Source organism: Mobula hypostoma, chromosome 11 (assembly GCF_963921235.1).
Source record: "Mobula hypostoma chromosome 11, sMobHyp1.1, whole genome shotgun sequence".
Lineage (NCBI taxonomy): Eukaryota > Metazoa > Chordata > Chondrichthyes > Myliobatiformes > Myliobatidae > Mobula > Mobula hypostoma.
Genome location: NC_086107.1, coordinates 98,878,372 through 98,883,326, shown reverse-complemented (window position 1 = coordinate 98,883,326; position 4,955 = coordinate 98,878,372).

The window sequence follows — 4,955 nt, the reverse complement described above, 5'->3', positions numbered from 1 at the left end:
CTCCTTGTCTCTGTTCTAATTGGATTCCCCTCTATTCTGAGGCTGTGTCCTCTGGTCCTAGGCTCATCCACCATAGGAAACATCCTCTCCACGTCCACTGTTATCAAGGCCTTCCACCATTTGATAGGTTTCCATGAGGTCACCCCTCATTCTTCTGAAATCCAGTGAATACAGGCCCAGAGCCATCAAACGCTCTTCATTTGACAAGCCGTTTAACCCTGGAGTCATTTTTGTAAATAATGGGGAAGGGATGGAGGGGTAGGGAAAATGGAAAAGGGGAGGAGAGAAAGAAGATGGAAGAACAAAGTGGGGATGGGAAGGGTACAGGACATGAAAGTCAAAGGGAACGATATTGGGCAAAAGAATGAGGGACGGGGAAGAAGAGTGAGAAAGGAAGTTGTGTAAGAGAGAGGACAGTGCAGAGAAATATGTTTGAGGTCGAGACCCTTCATGAGGACTCGTGTTAGTTCCCCTCCTATCCTTTACTCCACTATCGTCTCCTAACAGATTCCTTCTTCCTCAGCTCTTTACCTCTTCCACCTATCATCTTTCTGCTTCTCACATCATCCTATCCACCCTCACCTGGTCTCACCTATCACCTTACAGCTTCTCATCTGATCTCACCTATCACCTTCCAGCTTCTCACATCATCCCACCCACCCTCACCTGATCTCACCTATCACCTTCCAGCTTCTCACATCATCCCACCCACCCTCACCTGATCTCACCTATCACCTTACGGCTTCTCACATCATCCCACCCACCCTCACCTGGTCTCACCTATCACCTTCCAGTTTGTACCCCTTCCCCACCTTCTTATTCTCGCTTCTGTCTCCTTCCTCTCCCATCCTGATGAAAAGTCTTTGCCTGAAAGTTCCCCTGCACAGATGCCTCCTGACCTGCTGAGTTTGGCCATTCTGGCTGGCTGCAGAGTGTGTTCACAGCTGAGATCAAACCTCACACAGTAAGGGGAAGGGAGGGGATCGGGGGTTCGTAGGACTGACAGTGAGTGGGATACTGGGTGATAGGGCAGACCCAGGAGGTTGTCAGGCCTGATGTGGCCTCTGGCGATATTGTAGTGGAAGGGGTAATGAGCTCACAGAGAAGAGGGCAAGCAGAGGAAAGGAGGGAGAGGGCTGGAGAGAAAGATGTGTGAAATGGAGAGAAGTTAAAGGAAAAGGCAGGTCAAAGGGGGCTGGATGTATATGGCAGGGGGAAGGGAGAGTGAAATGGAGAAGGCAGGGGAGAGGAGGGAGAACAAGGAACAACTCCAGCCAGCGGTGCAGAGAAACCAAGCCTTTGGGCTGTTAGAGCCGTGGGGTTCAGTCTGGGACACAGTTTATTAGTGAGCAGGACAGGGAGAGGGAGATGGGTAGTGGGGTATCCAGCAGTGGGGTGGGCTGTGTTTTAGTCAGCCTGGTGCACCATATTGAGCTATGGGCCCATTCTTCCCTTGTGAGCAGCCTCCTGGGGTGGATTCTGTCCCCCACACTGGTTACAGCGTGGAAGGCAGCCAGTCGGCCCATCGAGTCTGCACCAGCTCTTTGCAAGAACACCCAGCTGGCCTCATTTCCCTCGCCCCTCTCCGTAGCAAATCCCTTCCTTTCAGGTACTTATCTATCTCCCTCTCATTCAGCTCCCAGGCAGACCTGAGCACCCCCTGCCTCTGTGGGCTGCCCCATCAGTCAATGGCCACTGGCTCGTTGTCACCCCAGTCTCTAACCTTCGTAGTTCTGAACGCCCCCGAGTTGTTCGGAGGAGGACAACTCCGACCTCTGTCCTCATCCACCGATCTGAAGGTTCTCATTCCTGGAGTCATCGTGGTGTCTGTGGGATGTCTACCGGTGAACAGGGCTGTGACTTCATTTTAAATGTTTGTTCAGTTTCAGTATTGAATTGCCTCCTTTCCCGTTTGCACTGATGACCAGAGATACTCTGGAAGTCAGGTAAGTCACCGTTTGGCCCTTTGAGTGTGCGACACAGGTCAATACGATCAATCCGCAATAACTTCGATAAGTTTCAATGAGAATCTCCCCCCCCCCCTTCATTCTTCTAAACTCCAGTGAGTACAAGCCCAGGGCCATTCTTCGCTCCTCATACATTGACCAGCTCTGGGCCCTCTCCAATGCCAGCGGATTGTCACCGCTGCCTGTGAGGTGTTCGTACGTTCTCCCCGTGACCTCGAGATGCTCCGGTTTCCTCCCGCATTCCGAAGACAAGCAGATTAGTAGGTTAATCAGTCACATGGGTGTAATTGGGCAGCAGGGGGGTCACTGGGCCAGGAGGACCAGTTACCATGCTGTCTCCAAATAAGACACAAGCTCGTGGTGCAGGAGGCAGTGTTGGTGCAGGGCAGAGGTTCCCAACCTTCTTGATGCCACAGACCAATACCATTAAGCAAGGGGTCCATGGACCCCAGGTTGGGAACCTGTGGTGTAGAGGGAAACAGAGGGTATAAAGGGGTTTCTCTGCGTGACATGACATTAAGAGTGCTTAACATCGTGCCACGCAGAGTTAGGGCGGACGTGACTGAGGCTCTCGCCAGGGTGGGGGTGGAGAGACCGTTACCTCTGGTGGATGCATCGAGAAACAACGTCGCTGCTTCAGAATAAGGGATTGGCCATGCAACGCGTAAGCTGAGGGTTTTTTAAAATCTCGGAGGATTCTGATTTTTTGGAACTTTAGGAGTTAGCGGTCAGAGTGCTAAGGAAGCAGAGGGGCTACAGAAGGACTTCGATAGGGAGAATGGACAAAGGAGTGGCAGATGGAAGACAGTGTCGGGAAGTGTATGGTCACGCACTTTGGTAGAAGAAATATAAGCATAGACTATTTTCTAAATGGAGAGAAGGTTTTAAAAATCTAAGGTGCAAAGGGACTTGGGAGTCCTCGTGCAGGATTCCCTGTGGGTTAACTTGCAGGTTGCGTCAGTGGTGAGGAAGGCAAATGCAATGTTAGCATTCATTTCAAGAGGACTAGCAAAAATGTAACACTGAGGCTTTATAAAGCACTGGTGAGGCCTCACTGGAGTATTGTGAGCAGATTTGGGCCTCTTATCTAAGAAAGGATGTGTTGACTTTGGAGAGGGTTCAAAGGAGGTTCACGAAAATGATTTCAAGATTGAAAAGCTTATCATATGAGGACTGTTTCATGGCTTTGGGTCTGTACTCACTGGAATTCAGAAGAATGAGGGGGGGAATCTCATTGAAACCTATCGGATGTTGAAAGGATGTGGAGAGGACGTTTCCTCTGGTGGGGGAGTCTAGGACCAGAGGACACAGCATCAGAATAGAGGGACGTCCATTAGAACGGAGATGAGGAGGAATTTCTTTAGCCGGAGAGTGGTGAGCCTGTGGAGGCCAAATCATTGGGTATATTTAAGGGAAAGGTTGATATATTCTTGATTGGCCAGGGCATTAAGGGATAGGGGGAGAAGGCTGGAGATTGGGGCTGAGAGGGGAATGTGGATCAGCCATGATGAAATGGTGGAGCAGACTCGATGGGCCAAGTGGCCTGATTCAGCTCCCATATCTTATGGACACAGAGATTTTTCATATTTTTAAAGAGGAATTGGATGGGAAAGAGGAGAAATAAAAATGGAGGGCTCTGGGAGGGAAGAGTGATTGATCTCGGAGTAGATTAACAGGTTGGCACAGCATAGCGGGCCAAAGGTCTGTACTGTGCCATATTTTTCTATGTTCTATGATTCTTGGCAAGTGAGAGGGTGGAAGGTCATAGGCAGGAACGTGGAACAGATATCCAGACCTTATTGAATGGTGGGAGATGAGAAGGGCAGCTCTGTATTGTTGGTAGGTACACTTCTTGCATTTACATCCGTATGTGGTGAATCTACATAGCCTGAAAATCCTCCTATTTCTCTTTCTGATGCAACTTACCTCTCCCAATCCCACTGCTCCTGTGATCCTGCTGAGCCCATTGTCCAGTGAACGTCCCTGCCAGGAGGCTGGTCACGGCCTCTCGGGCAAGAGTCCACCTCTTTCAGAACTGGCCCAGTGCCTTACCCATGGCCTACCTCTCCAGCCGTGTGTAGATGAGTACAGTCCGCTGTTTATCCATGGCACGGTGAGTAAAATCCAGCTTTGTAATCTATTGCCGAAACCCTGCAAGTCCTGCACCCACAGACCATCAGCAGAGCTTACGAACATTCCCCTTCAGAATTTTCTGCATCGTTAACCCTGGCACTACCGAGCACACAAGCCATCCAACAACTGCATCCACAGACACTCCCATCTGCTCTTCTACAAGGCCATCAATTTGCTGGGGATTAATGGTGTATGTCAGTGAGCAGGGCAGTGAGTGATGTGTTCTGTGCTCACTAGTGATCAGGGCAGTGAGTGGTGTGTTGTGTATTCACCAGTGAGCAGGCAATGAATGGTGTGTGTGTGTTCTCTAAAGAGTGGGGCAATGAGTGATGTGATGTGCTCACTAGTGAAATTGGCAGAGAGAGGTGTGTTGTGTGTTCACTCGTAACCAGGGCAGTGAGTGGTGTGTTGTGTGCTCACTAGTGACCAGGGCAGTGAGCAGTGTGTTTTCTTTTTTTTACTAGTGAGCAAGGCAGAAAGCAGTGTGCCACCTGTTCAACAGTGAGTTGTGTTTTCCAGTGAGCAGTGTGTTTGTGTGGACACTAGTGAACAAGAAAGTGAGTGTTGCGTGCTCACCAGTGAGTGGCACAGAGAATTGTGTGTTGTGTGTTCACCAGTGAGCAGGAAGTGAGAGGTGTGTGTGTGTGTATACACTAGCGAGCAGAAAGTGAGTAGTGTGCTATGTGCTTACTAGTAAGTGGGACATTGAGCCGTGATGTTTCCTAGTGAGTAAGGCAGTGAGTGAAGTGTTCCGTATTCACCAGTGAGTGGTGTGTGATCACTCGTGAGCAGGGCAGTGAATAGTGTGTCATGTCTCCATTAACAAGCAGGACAGTGAGAAGCTTTTTGTATGTT